Source organism: Bombina bombina, chromosome 1 (assembly GCF_027579735.1).
Source record: "Bombina bombina isolate aBomBom1 chromosome 1, aBomBom1.pri, whole genome shotgun sequence".
Lineage (NCBI taxonomy): Eukaryota > Metazoa > Chordata > Amphibia > Anura > Bombinatoridae > Bombina > Bombina bombina.
In genome coordinates this window covers 968,567,207-968,589,692 of record NC_069499.1, presented here as the reverse complement: position 1 = coordinate 968,589,692, position 22,486 = coordinate 968,567,207, and positions in this window count along the sequence as shown.

The following is a 22,486-nucleotide window of genomic DNA, read 5'->3' as shown; positions in this document are numbered from 1 at the left end:
TATCATTTTGATGCTCAATGGCAGTGTTGACTAACTTCCTAACACATGAGGGCCACATATAAATATTTTAGAAGCCTTAAGAGTCACATATAAATTTATTGCAAGTAAACACACAAATAATAATATATTATCTAAAAATGTAGAATTGCACAAGGCTAGAATTAAGAAAGGTCTGTGATTCTCCGCTCCAGAGAGCTGTGTTGAATTTTGGCTAACTTGTTTGCCCACCAACCAGAAGTCACCAAGGCATTTTTATTGTTGCTTTTTTCCACCTACATTTTTGTATATACGTGCACTCCACAGTAGACTAGGATGGGGACTTGAGCGACACTGCTTTCCTTTCACAGCCTTGGATGGGGAACCTATGGCACAAGTGTCCAAACTGGCACTCAAAACAAATTTGCTGGCCCTCTGCCTCTGGGCTGCTGCCTCATTGGGGCCGATTGCTGTATTTAAATAAACATTTTTTATTATTATAAATCCATAGAACAGGTCATAAATTGTATTCCAAAAAATGGCCATTACCAAAAAAACTGAGGCAGCCATCAAAGCACAAGGAGCATCCAGAAGAGTAGTCAGTGAAAAGGTTATAGTTCAGTACCAGTATATCCATCAGGAAGCAAGTATCACAGCAAAAGGTAGAGGAGTAGTTAAAAGTACAGTGTCAGGTTTCAGCAACCAATAAGTCAGTTCACCAAGTAGGGTTTAGTCAAAAAAGTCTTGGAGCATAGACTAGGATGTAACTAGGGCTCAGAACCAGGAACACAGAGTAGTATCAACAACTCCAAGATAAAATCACCAAGCATCATAATGACATCAGCAAAGACCTTGAAATAAAGATCATGTCACCAAAATTATTGCCGGGTCACTTCCGACATCTAAGTTACAAGTAGCGGTCCCCCTAGAACAGGTGTCACAGACAGACAACTGAAATGAAGAAGTCTGCAGCTACTGCATGCTAAACTTAGGGTACCCCTTCAAAAACTCTTCAGATACCAAGATGCCCATTGCACACCCTGAGCTAGCTCCACCACTCAGCCTTATGTCTTCAATGCAGCCCAGAGGTCCGGCTGTGCTAACAATTTTCACAGTGTGACCCTGGATCTTAGAATTAGCCCAACCACTACCATGCCTAGTTAAGAGTTGAGAGCCCTTATTGTTTATCACGTGTCCCAAAAAAATGCTTAATATATTCATATCCCTTTTTGCTACCTCCTGTCTCTATAACAAACTACATTATTCAATTACTCTTTCTCCCTCTCCACCTTCACTGTTCATTAGCCCATCTACTTTTGTACTCATGAACTTTTCCTAAACACTCTCTCTCCCCATGCACCTTGCCTAAAAAACATTCTCATTACCGCAAATCTGTATCTCATCTCATGTCACTCCCCTCTTACTTGTACTAACTGCTGGTGACATCTCCCCTAATCCTGGTCCCCAACAACTGCCTAGCCGTGCACATCCATGTTTACCATCCCATAGACTCAGAAAACAAAACTCTGACAACCTTACTCACATTCCTCTTGCATTTAAAGCCACTACCCCTTTCACTTGTGCACTCTGGAACTCTCACTCTGTTTGCAACAAGCTCACTTCCATACATGGCCTCTTTATCGACCAATCCCTTAACCTTCTGGCCCTAACAGAAACCTGGCTCTCTCCCCTAGACACAGCATCCACTGCTGCTCTGTCACATGGGGGTCTCCACTTCAGCCACACTCCTAGGTCTGGTAATAGACAAGGAGGTGGTGTAGGTATTTTACTTTCCGCTTGTTGTACCTTTCAACAAATACAACCCATCTCTTCCCTCACGTTTTCCTCATTTGAAACCCACATGATTTGCTTGTTCTCTCCCCTCTCTATACGTGTTGCAGTCATATACCGACCCCCTGGCTCCTCAACTCTATTTCTAGATCACTTGGCTGCCTGGCTACCTTATTTCCTTTCCTCAGACACCCCTGCCCTCATTCTTGGCGACCTCAACATTCTTGGCGACCATAGAAAATTAAAAAAAATCCATAATCTAAAAAAAAGAACACCCAAAGCAAAAAAACATATCTAACACTAAACTCCAAGATGTTACTCACCAAAGATGAATCCAGATGGTGGCTTTTATATAGGGGTACCCTTGCATTCCTATTGGTTAATTTCATGTTCAAATTCAAATCAGCCAATAGAATGAAAGCTTTTTCTATTGGCTGATTTGAATTTGAATATGAATTGCGTTTGTGTGATCGCTTTTACTTTCAACTTGTAATACAAGCACACATTACAGCTCAACGCTACCCATAGAAAATATGGGCAGTGTAAATTTCCATGAGTTCACACAAATGAATTAGCAGTAATTTTAGCAGAGTGCCACTTGTAATATGGATAGCGCTCCCCTTGTAATCTAGCCCTAAATGGTAAAATTATAACTCCTTCAATATTTTAAATTGCCTTTGATCAATAGTATACTGTGTACTGAACTTTATAATAGATGTTCAAAACCAGGAAAATTGCAAATGTGGAACTACATTCAACAAAAAATTGTAAAAACAAATACTTCTAGATTTTGACAGGCTGTAACTATGAGATTATTGTGGCTATAGAAAACTTTGCAAAATGAGTTGAAATTTACATGATATTATACCTAAATGAGCATGGTCAGAAATATAGCGGTGGTTCGCCTCCTTTTTTTACTTCTCTCTTAGCTTATCCATTCTGGGCTGGAACAGCAGCAGATACAGTAATAGACTTCGAACCACCAGACCTTTGTAAAACAAACATGCTGACAATTACAGGGCCATTATGTCATGTTATTATTTGTTAGCTCATGTAATTTTTTGCACTAGCTGCCCTGCAACTCTGATCCTTTACATTTTTAGATAAAAAGTATTTCTTTTAACACTTAATAACTATAAAAGTGCTACATTTCTTTGCTTCAGCATTTTCAGAATTCCTAGTCACTGAAGGTGCTAACAAAACTGTCAGATTTCCACAACATTTGTTCATCCAATCAAAGTTATTGTCAAGGGAAAGTTTAAAGTCCTGTTAAATTAATTATATAACTTAGAGGAATAAAGTTTTATAAATTGAAATGAATATTCTCTGAATGTAATTATGTTTTAGGGACAACCCCGGTATTACTCTTTAAAAACATTGTGCAATGCAAAGTATGTTAGAAAAATTAATTCTTTAGCATTTTTGTGCTGATCTTGTAGTTTACCCAAGTGCTCAGTTACAGGCATGAAATATTTATAAATTTTACTCTGGATGCACAGTTGCACACCCTAATACAACATATTGTGCATGCCTATGATGGTAGGTATTAGGTTAGGTCCAAAGACACTAATTAGGCTGCTCAGGGGTCTCATTGTTCAAGTTTAAAAGTCTTTGAGGTTCTCGTTACCTATCTTTTCCATCCTATCACCTGTGGACATTTCTTCCATTAGCATAAATTGGCCAAGATTAAAAATGATGTGCAACTGTTACAGCCAGGAATGCAAACGGTCTTGAGGTACTATATTTTACCTCTAGAACCTGTATTACAAGTGAAAAAAAATGCAAATTGCAATTGTCCTTTCAAACTATACAACGGTATCAATGTATTAGCATAAATTGGCCAAGATTAAAAGTGATGTGGAACTGTTACAGCCAAAAATGCAAAAAATCTTGAGGTTACTATGTTTTACCACTAGAACCTGTATTACAAATAAAGAAAATGCAAATTGCAATTGTCCTTTCAAATTCTACAATGGTATCAATTTAAACATTGAATGGCCATTGTATTAGTGATTTGGATTTGTACAAGGTGCAACTAACAGGTTTCTAGTAACTTGACAAAGGTATTTACATTTAAGGGACAATTTACTCCAGAATTTGTATTGTTTAAAAAGATAGATAATCTCTTTATTAACCATTCCCCAGTTTTGCATAACCAACACTTTATTATTAATACACTTTTCACCTCTGTGATTACCTTGTTTCTAAGCGTCTGCAGACTGCCCCCTTATCTCAGTTCTTTTGAAAGACATGTATTTTAGCCAATCAGTGCTGCTTCTAAATAACTCCATGGGAGTAAGCACAATGTTTATCTATATGACACACATGAACTAGCAGTGTCTAACTGTCAAAAACTGTTCAAATGCACTGAGATAAGAGGCAGTTCAACGGCTTAGAAATTAGCATATGAGCCTACCTAGGTATAGCTTTCCACAAAGAATACCAAGAGAACAAAGCAAATTTGATGATAAAAGTACATTTGGAAATTTGTTTAAAATTGCATGACCTATCTGAATTATGAAAGTTTAATTTAGACTTGACTGTCCCTTTAACTTTCAGCTCTGGCAAGTTGCTTTGAAGCGAGGAAACTTTAATTTCAATTTGTAGTAAAAGTGCACAGATGCTCGCAACATACTAGGTATGATTGAAGATAGGAATATCTATTTTAAAATACATAGAACATATTCTTCTATGTGCAGAGCATTGTAATGTGCAATGTTTACAGTAAATACATAGTTAAAACTTTTATTAATTATGGATATTGCATAAATATGATTTCACGTTTTCATCTACTTAAAGGGACAGTAAAGTCAAAACTAAACTTTCATGATTCAGATAGGGTATGTAATTTTGTACAACTTTCCAGTTTACTTTTATCATCAAATTTGTTTTGTTCTTTTGGTATTCTTAAAGCAAAACCTCGTTAGGCTCATATGATAATTTCTAAGCTCTTGAAGGCCACCTCTTACCTGAATGCATTTTATAGGTTTGTCACAGCTAGAGGACGTTAGTTCATGTGTGCCATATAGATAACATTGTGCTCACCCCGTGGAGTTATTTAAGAGTTAGCACTAATTCCTTGAAATGCAAGTCTGTCAAAATATCTGAGATAAGGAGGCAGTCTGCAGAAGCTTAGATACAAGGTAATCACAGAGGTAAAAAGTGTATTAATATAACAGTGTTGGTTATGCAAAACTGGGGAATGGTAAATAAAGGGATTATCTATCTTTTTAAATAATAGCATGTTTGTTGCTTACTGTCCCTTTAACTGCAAAAGGCTCTAATGCACTTCTAAATATGTCAATATATGTGTACATATGTATTTATATTTTTATATATCTGTAAATACATATATACGCATATAAATAAATAAATACATATGTACACACCTATAGACATACACAAACACGCATATATATATATATATATATATATATATATATATATATATATATATATAAATAAATATATTTGCACACATACATATACATATTTTGACATGTATATGTATGTATCTAACACCTGAGACCTCACGTCTTTGAACCCTTATAACTTTTTGGTGTAATATTTTTTAATAAGTTTATTAGATAGGGATATTATGTGAAACTGTACTTTGTAATGTATATTTTATATCTTTTGGATACTTTTTTGTTTCGCAAAACAGTTAACCGGACCTCTGAGGTTGCGCAAACCCGACGCACATTAACTTCAATTGTGCTCAAGTGATCACGTTCACTTTTAACTTACTCAATACGAGCAAAAAAAACCTATTTGGCCTATTTAAGAAAGTGTGAGCGGACATGATTCGATATTGTGGATCATGTCCGCTGCACATCGATAAATGCAGACAGCATACATTGATTGCATTTATCATTGCACCAGCAGTTCTTGTGAACTGCTGGTACAACACTGCCCTCTGCAGATTTGCGGCCAATTGGCCACTAGCAGGGGGTGTCAATCAAACTGATCGTATTGAATCGGGTTGATTTCCGGCGATGTCTGTCTGCTGCCTTAAAGCAGGCGGACAGGTTATGGAGCAGCGGTCCTTAGACCGCAGCTTCATAACTTGTGTTTCTGGAGAGCATCAAGCTCCATACGGAGCTTGATAAATATGCCCCTATGCGTGCAAACTGCTTCGTTAAACCCATTTTCGCTTGCGTGCAACAGTTAGCACACCACTCGTAATCTAGCCCCTAATAATTACATAACATCAAAGTTTAGGTAAAAATCGATGACCTGAAGATTAGGAAAACAATTGGCTAGATTACGAGTTTTTGTCGGTAATGGTGTGCGGTGTTAACGAGCATTTTTTTCTCACCGCTCACTTAAGACAACACTGGTATTATAGGCTTTTCTAAACCCGGCGTTAGCCGCAAAAAAGTGAGCGGAGAGCAAAATTTAGTTCCACATCTCACCTCAATACCAGCGCTGCTTACAGTAGCAGTGAGCTGGCAAAACGTGCTCGTGCACAATTTCCCCATAGGAATCAAAGGTGCAGATTCGGCTGAAAAAAAACCTAACACATGCAGAAAAGCAGCGTTCAGCTCCTAACACAGCCCCATTGATTCCTATGGGGAAACACATTTTATGTCTACACCTAACACCCTAACATGAACCCCCAGTCTAAACAACCCTAATCTTACATTTATTAACCCCTAATCTGCTGTCCCCGACATCGCCGACACCTGCATAATATTATTAACCCCTAATCTTCCGCTCTGGACAACGCCGCCACCTACATTATACTTATGAACCCCTAATCTGTCACCCCCAACATTGCCGACACCTACATTATATTTATTAACCCCTTATCTGCCGCCCACAATGTCGCCGCAACCTACCTACATTAATTAACCCCTAATCTGCCGCCCCCAATGTAGTCGCCACTATAATAAAGTTATTAACCCCTAAATCTAAGTCTAACCCTAACCTTAACACCCCCTAACTTAAATATGATTTAAATAAATCAAAATAAAATTACTATAATTAATTCAATTATTCCTATTTAAAACTAAATACTTAACTATAAAATAAACCCTAAGCTAGCTGCAATATAACTAATAGTTTAATTGTAGCCATTTTAGGATTTATTTTTATTTTATAGGCAACTTTATATTTATTTTAACTAGGTACAATAGTTATTAAATAGTTATTAACTATTTAATAACTTCCTAGTTAAAATAAATACAAATATACCTGTAAAATAAAACCTAACCTAAGTTACAATCCTAACCTAAGTTACAATTATACCTAACACTACACTATAATTAAATAAATTACCTAAATTAACTAGAATTAATTACAATTAAATTAAATAAACTAAATTAGGAGAAAAAAAACACTAAATTACAGAAAATAATAAAATAATTACAATTTGTTTAAACTAATTACACCTAATCTAATCCCCCTAACAAAATAAAAAAGCCCCCCAAAATAAAAAAGCCCTACCATACACTAAATTACAAATAGCCCTTAAAAGGGCTTTTTGCTGGGCATTGCCCCAAAGTAATCAGCTCTTTTACCTGTAAAAAAGAATACAATAACCCCCCCCAATATTACAACCCACCAACCACATACCCAACCCTACTCTAAAACCCACCCAATCCCCCCTTAATGAAACCTAACACTACCCCCTTGAAGATCACCCTACCATGAGACGTCTTCACCCAACCGGGCAGAAGAGGTCCTCCAGAAGGGCAGAAGTCTTCATCCAGACGGCATCTTCTATCTTCATCCATCCAGAGTGGAGCGGGTTCATCTTCAAGACATCCGGCGCGGAGCATACTCTTCGTTCGATGGTGACTGGAACAATGACGGGTCCTTTAAATGACGTCATATAAGATGGTGTCCCTTCAATTCCGATTGGATGATAGAATTCTATCAACCAATCGGAATTAAGGTAGAAAAATTCCTATTGGCTGATCCAATCAGCCAATAGGATTGAGCTCGCATTCTATTGGCTGTTCCACTCAGCCAATAGTATGCAAGCTCAATCCTATTGGCTGTTTTAATCAGCCAATAGGATTGAACTTCAATCCTATTGGCTGATTGGATCAGTCAATAGGATTTTTTCTACCTTAATTTCGATTAGAATTCTATCAGCCAATCAGAATTGAAGGGACGCCATCTGGATGTCGTCATTTAAAGGACCCGTAATTGTTCCAGTCGCCGTCGAATGAAGAGGATGCTCCGCGTCGGATGTCTTGAAGATGGACCTGCTCCCCTCCGGATGGATGAAGATAGAGGATGCTCTCTGGATGAAGACTTCTGCCTGTCTGGAGGAACTCTTCTGCCCGGATAGGATGAAGACTTCGGACCGTCTGGAGGACCACTTCTGCCCGGTTGGGTGAAAACATCTCAAGGTAGGATGATCTTCAAGGGGGTAGTGTTAGGTTTTATTAAGGGGGGATTGGGTGGGTTTTGGAGTAGGGTTGGGTGTGTGGGTGGTGGGTTGTAATGTTGGGGGGGTATTGTATTTTTTTTTACAGGTAAAAGAGATGATTACTTTGGGGCAATGCCCCGCAAAAAGCCCTTTTAAGGGCTATTTGTAATTTAGTGTAGGGTAGGGATTTTTTTATTTTGGGGGGCTTTTTTATTTTATTAGGGGGATTAGATTAGGTGTAATTAGTTTAAACAAATTGTAATTATTTTATTATTTTCTGTAATTTAGTTTATTTAATTTAATTGTAATTAATTGTAGTTAATTTAGGTAATTTATTTAATTATAGTGTAGTGTTAGGTGTAATTGTAACTTAGGTTTGGTTTTATTTTACAGGTATATTTGTATTTATTTTAACTAGGAAGCTATTAAATAGTTAATAACTATTTAATAACTATTGAACCTAGTTAAAATAAATACAAAGTTGCCTGTAAAATAAAAATAAATCCTAAAATGGCTACAATGTAACGATTAGAATAATTTATTTAATACTAGTAATTTTATTTACATTTATTTAAATTATATTTAAATTAGGGTGGTGTTAGGGTTAGACTTAGATTTAGGGGTTAATAACTATTATAGTGGCAGCGACATTGGGGGCGGCAGATTAGGGGTTAATGATTGTAGGTAGGTGTCGGCGATGTTAGGGATGGCAGATTAGGGGTTAATAAAATTTAACTAGTGTTTGCGAGGCAGGAATACGGCAGTTTAGGGGTTAATATATTTATTAATGTGGCTGCGATGTCTGATCGGCAGATTAAGGGTTAAAAATTTTATTTAAGTGTTTGGGGGCTTGGTTTAGGGGTTAATAGGTATTTTATGGGTGTTAGTGTACTTTTTAGCACTTTAGTTAAGAGTTTCATGTTACGGCATTAGCCCATAAAACTTTTAACTACTGACTTTTAAATGCGGTAGGAGTTTTGACAGGAGAAGATCTACCGCTCACTTTTTCCAAGACTCGTAATACCGGCGTTAGGAAAATCCCATTGAAAAGATAGGATACGCAATTTACGTAAGTGGAATTGTGGTATGCTCGAGTCGCGGAAAAAAAGTGAGCTGTACACCTGTACCTGCCAGACTCGTAATACCAGCGGGCATTAAAAAGCAGCGTCGGGACCTCTTTTTAAGGCTAACGCAAGTCTCGTAATCTAGGCCTATATAATTAAAATCTTGAAAGGTTTCAAATGCTGTATACTGCTACCAAACTACATATAAGGTGAAAATAATTAATTTGTTTATTGTATCACTATATTTTTTATGAATAAGATGATAAAAAAAATTAAAAAATTAAAACAACTACAAAACTAGGTAATAAAACAGACTATGAAGATTTGTTTGCCCCCAGAGGATAGATGTAAACACAAAATTGTGATCACTTCCTACAGATATTATTATATCATGCATTTCAGGGAAAGCGATGTGCTCAATACACATTTATTTTTTCATTATTAGGCTTCAGATACACACATTTTATTGCAAGGAATTAATTTTTGTGTTGTAAAAAAACTAGAATAATTTGAAATTGTTGGTTTTCCACATATCCTTTATTTTTTTATCCTGACAGCTTTAACTTCAAGAAATTTCAGAAATTTACAGATTTTATTTTTCTATTTAAAGAACATAGAAAGTATTACACCTTTTTAAATGCAATAAACTTACACTGAACTCAATGAGAATCATCATTTGAATGTTATATTTTTTACAGAGTGAAAGTTATCAGTTGTTTACAAACATTTAGGATCAGATTACAAGTGGTGCGCTAAATATTTTATTTGCTTGCACTTTAAGGCCTCTATTTATCAAGCCGTCAACCTCAAATATGCTGGAATTCCGCAGCGTATTTGTGGCGAGGCTGATTCGCCATAGTTATCAAGCCCTATAGACCGGCAAAAGTGACATAACATACGATCCGCCGGTCTCAGTCCGACAAAGATCGATGGTTACGTCACTATGTTCCGAACGCAAGTTCAGCACAATCTGACTACTTTTGTAAGTTATCAAAGAACAACCAGGTACGCTCGCCACTATTCCGGCCCAGCGTACCTGGTTTTCAATCCGTCGCCCTGGAGGCGGCGGATCCCATAGGAATCAATGGGAGTCTGACAGCAGCGAAAGTTGATGTTCGCTGCTGCCCGATATCCCATTGATTCCTATGGGAAATGTCTGCACCTAACACCCTAACATATACCCCGAGTCTAAACACCCCTATCCTGCCCCCCCTACACCTCCGCCACTATATTAAAGTTATTAAACCCTAAACCTAAGTCTAACCCTAACCCCCCTAACTTAAATATAATTTAAATATATCTAAATAAAATTACTATTATTAACTAAATTATTCCTATTTAAAACTAAATATGAATATGTACCTATAAAATAAACCCTAAGATAGCTACAATATAACTAATAGTTACATTGTAGCTAGCTTAGGGTTTATTTTCATTTTACAGGCAACTTTGTATTTATTTTAACTAGGTACAATAGTTATTAAATAATTATTAACTATTTAATAGCTACCTAGCTAAAATAAATACAAAATTACCTGTAAAATAAATCCTAACCTAAGTTACAATTACACCTAACACTATACTATAATTAAATAAATTAAATTAATTAAATACAATTACCTACAATTAAATAAAATTAACTAATATTAACTAAAGTACAAAACAAACAAAACACTAAATTACAGAAAATAAAAAAATTACAAAAATTTTAAACTAATTACACCTAATCTAAGCCCCCTAATAAAATAAAAAAATCCCCCCAAAATAATAAAATTACCTACCCTATACTAAATTACAAATAGCCCTTAAAAGGGCCTTTTGCGGGGCATTCCCCCAAAGTAATCAGCTCTTTTACCTGAAAAAAAAGAAATACAACCCCCGCAACATTAAAACCCACCACTCACACACCCAACCTTACTCTAAAACCCACCCAATCCCCCCTTAAAAAAACCTAACACTACCCCCTTGAAGATCACCCTACCTTGAGCCGTCTTCACCCAGCCGGGCAGAAGTCTTCATCCGATCCGGCCAGAAGTCTTCATCAAACGACGAATGACGGTTCCTTTAAATGACGTCATCCAAGATGGCATCCCTTGAATTCCGATTGGCTGAAAGTATTCTATCAGCCAATCAGAATTAAGGTAGGAAAAATCCTATTGGCTGAAGTTCAATCCGATTGGCTTATCCAATCAGCCAATAGGATTCACCTCGCATTCTATTGGCTGATCGGAACAGCCAATAGAATGCAAGGTCAATCCTATTGGCTGATTGCATTAGCCAATCAGATTTTTCCTACCTTAATTCCGATTGGCTGATAGAATCAGCCAATCAGAATTCAAGGGACGCCATCTTGGATGATGTCATTTAAAGGAACAGTCATTCGTCGTTTAGTCATCGGGATCGATGGATGCTCCGCGTCGGATGTCTTCAAGATGGTGCCGCTCATCGTTGGATGGAAGAAGATAGAAGATGCCGCTTGGATGAAGACTTCTGCCGCTTGGAGGACCTCTTCTGCCCTGATTCGATGAAGACTTCTGGCCGGATCAGATGAAGACTTCTGCCCAGCTGGGTGAAGACGGCTCAAGGTAGGGTGATCTTCAAAGGGGTAGTGTTAGGTTTTTTTAAGGGGGGATTGGGTGGGTTTTAGAGTAAGGTTGGGTGTGTGGGTGGTGGGTTTTAATGTTGGGGGGTTGTATTTACTTTGGGGCAATGCCCTGCAAAAGGCCCCTTTAAGGGCTATTTGTAATTTAGAATTTTATTATTTTTGGAGAAATTTGTTATTTTATTAGGGGGCTTAGATTAGGTGTAATTAGTTTAAAATTCTTGTATTTGTTTTTATTTTCTGTAACTTAGTGTGTTTTTTTGTATTTTAGTAAATTTTAGTTAATTTTATTTAATTGTAGGTAATTGTATTTAATTAATTTAATTTATTTAATTATAATATAGTGTTAGGTGTAATTGTAACTTAGGTTAGGATTTATTTTACAGGTAATTTTGTATTTATTTTACTAGGTAGCTATTAAATAGTTAATAACTATTTAATAACTATTGTACCTAGTTAAAATAAATACAAAGTTGCCTAAAAAATAAAAATTAACCCTAAGATAGATTCAAATGTAACTATTATTTATATTGTAGCTATCTTAAGGTTTATTTTATAGGTATTTAGTTTTAAATAGGAATAATTTTGTTAATAATAGTAAATGTATTTAGATGTTTTTAAATTATATTTAAGTTAGGGGGGGTGTTAGGGTTAGGTTTAGGGCTTAATTAATTTAATATAGTGGCGGTGGTGTAGGGGGGGCAGATTAGGGGTTAATAAATGTAATGTAGGTGGCGGCGGTGTAGGGGGGGCAGGATAGGGGTTAATAAATGTAATGTAGGTGGCGGCAGTGTAGGGGGGGCAGGATAGGGGTTAATAAATGTAATGTAGGTGGTGGCGGTCTCCGGGTACGGTGGTTTAGGGGTTAAACAATTTGCGGCAGGGTCCGGGATCGGCAGAATAGGGGTTAATAACTTTGTGTAGGTGGCGGCAGTATAGGGGTGGCAGATTAGGGATTAATAGGTATAATGTAGGTGGCGGTGGGGTCCAGGAGTTGTGGTTTAGGGGTTAATATATTTATTATAGTTGCGGCGGGGTCCGGGAGCGGCGGTTTAGGGGTTAATATATTTATTATAGTTGCGGCGGGGTACGGAAGCTGCGGTTTAGGGGTTAATAAGTTTATTTAGTTGCGGGGGGCTCAGGGAGTGGCGGTTTAGGGGGTAAAACAGTATAGTATAGTGTAGGTGCTTAGTGACAGTATAGCAAGAAAGCTTTGAAGAAGCCGAAGAGCAGTGAGATCGATGACTGCTAGTTAACAACAGTCCGCTGCTCATTGCCCCGTACTTGGTGCGCGGCTTTTTGACAGCTTTATTGATAATTTTGCCTAACGTATTCAGGTCCAAGGCGGCGATGTTAGGCGATCTTAGGCGAGCGTATTGGGGCTGTCAAATGCAGGTAAGTAGACAGCTTGATAAATAGAGGCCTATGTGTGGGTTTGCATGTATTACAAGTTGAAAGTAAAAACTTAGGGCTAGATTACAAGTGCACACTAATTAGCCCTCTCGCTCCAGCATTAACTTCGCTATAAGTTAACTTTTTGCATGTGTTAGATAATGTTCGTATTACAAGTTGAAACTAAAAAGTTTGTATGCGAGCTAAACCAGATGCACGTAAAGAGTTGGACTTCAGATATTGCGACCGAGTTAAAGTATTCTCATAGACTTCAATGGAGTGGGCAAGATGATAAAAAACCACAAACTGAGGAATTAATATTGTACATTCCAATATTCTTCAAATTGAAATATATGTAATGTATTTGTTTGAATATATATTTCAATATACATCTGTATATATACCTATATCTGTATATATTTATATAGATATATAGGTATACATAAATATTAAATAACAATTATTCAGATATATACCGAAATATATATATAGAAATATAAATATATTTATTTCTATGTGAAGAACATTGGAATGTACAATATACAAATTGCATTTCAGGTTTAATGATGTAGGTCTAACATTGTGTCGGGTTAGCATACTTGAAGACAGGTATTTATGTTTTATACAGATATATATATATATATATTTAAACCTAAAAAATAACATTACTATATATACAATAAAACATATAAATTATTTAAACAAATATCGCATGTTAAATGGTATTTGAATGTGAAGGTTTGAAAGTTTATATATATAAATATATATATATATATATATATATATATATGTGTGTGTGTGTGTGTATACCTGTGCTATATACAGTATGTCTGTGTATATATATATATATATATATAGTATATATATATATTTATATATAAAAGAAATTCCTGAGGAGGAAAAACCTAAGAGTATGCACTTGGAACACAGGTTATCGAAGTAAGACCTATTACTTTAAAATTGGGTTTGTATCATATGCATCAATAGATATAAACAACACAGTGATTAGTATAAGTGAAAAGTAATGGCGGAAGTAAATTGTGAATAAAACAGGCGCTCAAGGACAAATTTTGTGGGGAATCAGTAATACATTACAATGATCAAATAATCGCAGATAAACAATAATAATATTGTTAGTGAAGGGTAAAATGAAAAAAGTACTTGTCAATGTCCAAAAGCTTGTGTGGTGTAAAAAAGTGTCCAATCCAAATATGTGGACGGTGATGTGTTCAGCTGTTTGGCGTGCTCCTCTTGTGTCCCGCGGTGCGATGGGTCAAGGTGTCTAGAATGGAAAATAAACAAGGTGCGCCAACATAGTGTGAATCGTTTAAACAACAAATATAAGAGTGATGTGCAAAAAACTACTCACAAGGAAAGTGGCACCTTAAGTGAATAAGGTGCGAGAAAGCAGGCTGACATTCAAAATCCAGCAGTCAGTACGCTGGAGGTCTCACCCAGAGGACCTGTGGAATCCGGATAGGCGTCTGGAAAATGGCACCCACGTTTTTTAGGGCCAATGGCCGGACCAGGTAAGCTGCAAGCCGATAGATGTTCTCCTGCTGCACTCACACAGCCAAGATTCTTCTCCAAACCTGACAATGTCAGTATGTAAAAGGTTCCGTGGCAAATGTCCTGTTACAAAAAAAAGTGGATCGTAGAAAGAGGCAGAAATGCCGGGTCGTGGTATAAAACAAACAGTATTTATTTTTGCAACGCGTTTCTCAGTCTATTCCAGACCGTTTCATCAGGCATAATCATAGTTAACAATAGAGATCTATTTAAACCCACAATGACCCGGAATTGAAACTAAAGGTCAACTCCATTAACAATGTTACAATTGTAAAAACATTTAACTTTTGATACATTGTATAAATTAACTTGAACATTTGTGACCGCACAGAAAACACTAAGTAAAAAGTATGTAAAAATCCTAATCGCAATTACCAAATATATCTGAAATAATTTCATAGTAAACTGGACATATATTAACATATATGTATATATGTATCTCATCTCCTGGTCGGATTCGAACCCGGGACCTAATGTATGCTAGGCAATGGATACACCCAAAAGGTTACCTTTGTATCTTATTAGAATTTTTTAGCAAAAAGGATTGGTAACTATTAATATAAAAATTGATCTATATGTCTCACAATGTGTAGAATATAGTAATCTTATTTTAATCTTTTTGATAAATAGCTCTAGTTTTTTAACTTTTCTTGTAGATATAAATGTAAAAAAAGAATATTCGTAACAAATATTTTGTTTTGCTATAGATAAGTAACATATAAAAATTATAAAAAATTATAAAAATAAATATATATATATATATATATTTTGGGCTCCACCGGACTCGAACTTGGAACCTTCTGTATGTTAGGCAAACATGAAATTAGTGAGGCTATCTTAAAAGCCTATTTTTATGTTATATATTAGGGCTGAAATATATGTTAATGATTGTTCCCAATCATATACAACAACCAAATAGACTATATAGTGTGTCCATGAATGTATGAAGACGCTAACAAGTGTGTGTAATAATAGATAATAAAACACTCAAAAAGATGAAATGTGCAAAATTGTGTATCGTGTAAAACAATATAAATCAAGTATGTAAAATATATGATACTATGTGGGTGTTTGGACTATACACATATATTTTTACTCATACACATACAAACACATAAATACATACATAGACACATATAAACACACACACACATATAAATATAAATACACACATATATATATATATATATATATATATATATATATATATATATATATATATATATACAGGGAGTGCAGAATTATTAGGCAAATGAGTATTTTGACCACATCATCCTCTTTATGCATGTTGTCTTACTCCAAGCTGTATAGGCTCGAAAGCCTACTACCAATTAAACATATTAGGTGATGTGCATCAACACCCTACATCAGGTGTGCATAATTATTAGGCAACTTCCTTTCCTTTGGCAAAATGGGTCAAAAGAAGGACTTGACAGGCTCAGAAAAGTCAAAAATAGTGAGATATCTTGCAGAGGGATGCAGCACTCTTAAAATTGCAAAGCTTCTGAAGTGTGATCATCGAACAATCAAGCGTTTCATTCAAAATAGTCAACAGGGTCGCAAGAAGCGTGTGGAAAAACCAAGGCACAAAATAACTGCCCATGAACTGAGAAAAGTCAAGCATGCAGCTGCCAAGATGCCACTTGCCACCAGTTTGGCCATATTTCAAAAGCACAAGGTGTGCAGTACTCAGAGACATGGCCAAGGTAAGAAAGGCTGAAAGACGACCACCACTGAACAAGACACACAAACTGAAACGTCAAGACTGGGCCAAGAAATATCTCAAGACTGATTTTTCTAAGGTTTTATGGACTGATGAAATGAGAGTGAGTCTTGATGGGCCAGATGGATGGGCCCGTGGCTGGATTGGTAAAGGGCAGAGAGCTCCAGTCCGACTCAGACGCCAGCAAGGTGGAGGTGGAGTACTGGTTTGGGCTGGTATCATCAAAGATGAGCTTGTGGGGCCTTTTCGGGTTGAGGATGGAGTCAAGCTCAACTCCCAGTCCTACTGCCAGTTTCTGGAAGACACCTTCTTCAAGCAGTGGTACAGGAAGAAGTCTGCATCCTTCAAGAAAAACATGATTTTCATGCAGGACAATGCTCCATCACACGCGTCCAAGTACTCCACAGCGTGGCTGGCAAGAAAGGGTATAAAAGAAGAAAATCTAATGACATGGCCTCCTTGTTCACCTGATCTGAACCCCATTGAGAACCTGTGGTCCATCATCAAATGTGATATTTACAAGGAGGGAAAACAGTACACCTCTCTGAACAGTGTCTCGGAGGCTGTGGTTGGTGCTGCACACAATGTTGATGGTGAACAGATCAAAACACTGACAGAATCCATGGATGGCAGGCTTTTGAGTGTCCTTGCAAAGAAAGGTGGCTATATTGGTCACTGATTTGTTTTTGTTTTGTTTTTGAATGTCAGAAATGTATATTTGTGAATGTTGAGATGGTATATTGGTTTCACTGGTAAAAATAAATCATTGAAATGGGTATATATTTGATTTTTGTTAAGTTGCCTAATAATTATGCACAGTAATAGTCACCTGCACACACAGATATCCCCCTAAAATAGCTATAACTAAAAACAAACTAAAAAATACTTCCAAAACTATTCAGCTTTGATATTAATGAGTTTTTTGGGTTCATTGAGAACATGGTTGTTGTTCAATAATAAAATTAATCCTCAAAAATACAACTTGCCTAATAATTCTGCACTCCCTGTATATATAAATCATGTTTTTCTTGAAGGATGCAGACTTCTTCCTGTACCACTGCTTGAAGAAGGTGTCTTCCAGAAACTCACAGTAGGACTGGGAGTTGAGCTTGACTCCATCCTCAACCCGAAAAGGCCCCACAAGCTCATCTTTGATGATACCAGCCCAAACCAGTACTCCACCTCCACCTTGCTGGCGTCTGAGTCGGACTGGAGCTCTCTGCCCTTTACCAATCCAGCCATGGGCCCATCCATCTGGCCCATCAAGACTCACTCTCATATCATCAGTCCATAAAACCTTAGAAAAATCAGTCTTGAGATATTTCTTGGCCCAGTCTTGACGTTTCAGCTTGTGTGTCTTGTTCAGTGGTGGTCGTCTTTCAGCCTTTCTTACCTTGGCCATGTCTCTGAGTATTGCACACCTTGTGCTTTTGGGCACTCCAGTGATGTTGCAGCTCTGAAATATGGCCAAACTGGTGGCAAGTGGCATCTTGGCAGCTGCACGCTTGACTTTTCTCAGTTCATGGGCAGTTATTTTGCGCCTTGGTTTTTCCACACGCTTCTTGCGACCCTCTTGACTATTTTGAATAAAACGCTTGATTGTTCGATGATCATGCTTCAGAAGCTTTGCAATTTTAAGAGTGCTGCACCCCTCTGCAAGATATCTCACTATTTTTGACTTTTCTGAGCCTGTCAAGTCCTTCTTTTGACCCATTTTGCCAAAGGAAAGGAAGTTGCCTAATAATTATGCACACCTGATATAGGGTGTTGATGTCATTAGACCAGACCCCTTCTCATTACAGAGATGCACATCACCTAATATGCTTAATTGGTAGTAGGCTTTCGAGCCTATACAGCTTGGAGTAAGACAACATGCATAAAGAGGATGATGTGGTCAAAATACTCATTTGCCTAATAATTCTGCACTCCCTGTATATATATATTTTTTTTTATATATATTTAATTGATATTTTTTTTAAATAGTGCATGTATGAGTGTAATAGTTTATTTATATACGTCTAGATTACAAGTTGTGCGTTAGGCTTAAAAATCAGCGTTAAGAGGTCCTAACCCTGATTTTTAACACCCTCTGGTATTATGAGTCTTGCAGGTACAGGTGTACAGCTCACTTTTTTGGGCAGCCTTGGAAATATCACAAATCCACTTACATAAATTGCGTATCCTCTTTTTTCAATGGGACTTGCATAGGGCCGGTATTACGAGTCTGCCAAAAAGTGAGCAGTAGACCTTCTCCTGTCAAGTCTAGTACTGCATTTTAAAGTCAGTAGTTAAGAGTTTTACACTACAACGCCGTAGCATAAAACCATTAACTAATGTGCTAAAAACTACACTTACACCCATAAACTGCCTAGTAACCCCTAAACCGAGGCCCTCCCACATCGCAAGCACTAAAAGAAAAAATGTATCCCCTAATCTGCCGAACCAGACATCGCCGCCACTATAATAAATATATTAACCCCTAAACCGCTGCGCTCCCGCCTCGCAAACACTACTTAAATATTATTAACCCCTAATCTGCCATCCCTAACATCGCCGCCACCTACCTACATTTATTAACCCCTAATCTGCTGCCCCCAACGTTGCCGCCACAATACTAAAGTTATTAACCCCTAAACCTAAGTCTAACCCTAACCCTAACACCCCGTAACTTAAATATAATTAAAAGAAATCAAACTAAAAATTCCTATCATTAACTACATTATACTTACCTGTAAAATAAACCCTAAGCTAGCTACAATATAACTAATAATACCTACATTATATTTATTAACCCCTAATCTGCCGCCCCCAATGTTGCCGCCGCCTACCTACACTTATTAACCCCTAATCTGCTGCCCCCAACGTCGCCGTCACTATATTATATTTATTAACCCCTAAACCTAAGTCCAACCCTAACCCTAACAACCCCTAACAAATATAATTTAAATAAATCTAAATAAAATTCCTATCATTAACTAAATTATTCCTACTTAAAACTAAATACTTACCTGTAAAATAAACCCTAAACTAGCTACAATATAACTAATAGTTACATTGTAGCTAGCTTAGGATTTAATTTTATTTTACAGGCAAGTTTGTATTTATTTTAACTAGGTAGAATAGTTACTAAATAGTTATTAACTATTTAATAACTACCTAGCTAAAATAAATACAAAAGTACCTGTAAAATAAAACCTAACCTAAGTTACAATTACACCTAAGACTACACTACAATTAAATAAATTAACTAAATTAAATACAATTAAATAAATTACATACAATTACCTAAATTAAATTAAATTAGCTAAAGTACAAAAAAACCCCACTAAAGTACAGAAAATACTAAACAAATTACAGAAATTTAAACTAATTACACCTAATTTAATAGCCCTATTAAAATAAAAAAAAACCTAGCTTAAACTAAACTACCAATAGCCCTTAAAAGGGCCTTTTGCGGGGCATTGCCCCAAACTAATCAGCTCTTTTACCTGTAAAAAAAATACAAACAACCCCCCAACAGTAAAACCCACGACCCACACAACCAACCCGCCAAATAAAAACCTATCTAAAAAAACCTAAGCTCCCCATTGCCCTGAAAAGGGCATTTGGATGGGCATTGCCCTTAAAAGGGCAGTTAGCTCTTTTGCCGCCCAAAGTCCCTAACCTAAATATAAAACCCACCCAATACACCCTTAAAAAAATCTAACACTAACCCCCTGAAGATCGACTTACCGGGAGACGTCTTCATTCAAGCCGAGCGAAGTGGTCCTCCAGACGGGCAGAAGTCTTCATCCAAGCCGGGCAGAAGTCTTCATCAGCCAATAGGATTGAGCTTGCATTCTATTGGCTGTTCCAATCAGCCAATAGAATGTGAGCTCAATCCTATTGGTTGATTAGATCAGCCAATAGGATTGAACTTCAATCCTATTGACTGATTGCATCAGCCAATAGGATCTTTTCTACCTTAATTCCGATTGGCTGATAGAATTCTATTAGCCAATCAGAAATCTAAGGGACACCATCTTGGATGACATCACTTAAAGGTACCTTCATTTGGTTTTAGTCGTCACCAGAAGAGGAAGCTCCCCATTGCCCTGAAAATTTGGATGGGCATTGCTCTTAAAAGGGAAGTTAGCTCTTTTGCAGCCCAAAGTCCCTAACCTAAAAATAAAACCCACCCAATACACCCTTAAAAAAAATCTAACACTAACCCCCTGAAGATCGACTTACCGGGAGACGTCTTCATCCAAGCTGGGCGAAGTGGTCCTCCAGACGGGCAGAAGTCTTCATCCAAGCTGGGCGAAGTGGTCCTCCAGACGGGCAGAAGTCTTCATCCAAGCCGTGCAGAAGTCTTCATCTGCCAATAGAATTGAGCTTGCATTCTATTGGCTGTTCCAATCAGCCAATAGAATGTAAGCTCAATCCTATTGGTTGATTGGATCAGCCAATAGGACTGAACTTCAATCCTATTGACTGATTGCATCAGCCAATAGGATTTTTTCTACCTTAATTCCGATTGGCTGATAGAATTCTATTAGCCAATCGGAATCTAAGGAACGCCATCTTGGAGGACATCACTTAAAGGTACCTTCATTTGGTTTTAGTCATCACCAGAAGAGGATGCTCCATGTCGGATGTCTTGAAGATGGACCCGCTCCACGCCGGATGGATGAAGATAGAAGATGCCGTCTGGATGAAGACTTCTGCCCGTCTAGAGGACCACTTCTGCCCGGCTTGGATCAAGACTTCTGCCCGTCTGGAGGACCACTTCACCCAGCTTGGATGAAGACGTCTCCCGGTAAGTTGATCTTCAGGGGGTTCGTGTTAGGTATTTTTAAGGGTGTATTGAATGGGTTTTATTTTTAGGTTAGGGACTTTGGGCGGCAAAAGAGCTAACTGTCCTTTTAAGGGCAATGCCCATCCAAATGCCCTTTTTCAGGGCAATGGGGAGCTTAAGTTATTTTAGATAGGTTTTTATTTTAGGGGTTGGTTGTGTGGGTGGTGGGTTTTACTGTTGGGGGGTTGTTGGTATTTTTTTTTACAGGTAAAAGAGCTGATTACTTTGGGGCAATGCCCTGCAAAAGGCCCTTTATGGGCTATTGGTAGTTTAGTTTAGGCTAGGGTTTTTTTTATTTTGGGGGGGCTTTTTTTATTTTAATAGGGCTATTAGATTAGGAGTAATTAGTTTACATTTCTGTAATTTGTTTATTAGTTTCTGTAATTAGTGTTTTTTATTTTTTTTTACTTTAGCTTATTTAATTTAATTTAGGTAATTGTATGTAATTTATTTAATTGTAATTACTTTAGTTAATTTATTTAATTGTAGTGTAGTGTTAGGTGTAATTGTAACTTAGGTTAGGTTTTATTTTAGAGGTACTTTTGTATTTATTTTAGCTAGGTAGTTATTAAATAGTTAATAACTATTTAGTAACTATTCTACCTAGTTAAAATAAATACAAACTTGCCTGTAAAATAAAAATAAAGCCTAAGCTAGCTACAATGTAACGATTAGTTATATTGTAGCTATCTTAGGGTTTATTTTATAGGTAAGTATTTAGTTTTAAGTAGGAATAATTTAGTTAATGATAGGAATTTTATTTAGATTTATTTAAATTATATTTGTTAGGGGTTGTTAGGGTTAGGGTTGGACTTAGGTTTAGGGGTTAATAAATATAATATAGTGACGGCGACGTTGGGGGCAGCAGATTAGGGGTTAATAAGTGTAGGTAGGCGGCGGCAACATTGGGGGCGGCAGATTAGGGGTTAATAAATATAATGTAGGTGTCGGCGACGTTGGGGGCAGCAGATTAGAGGTTCATAAGTATAATGTAGGTGGCGGCGGTGTCTGGAGCGGCAGATTAGGGGTTAATAATATAATGCAGGTGTCGGCGATGTTGGGGGTGGCAGATTAGGGGTTAATACGTGTAAGATTAGGGGTGTATAGACTCGGGGTTCATGTTAGGGTGTTAGGTGTAAACATAAATTTT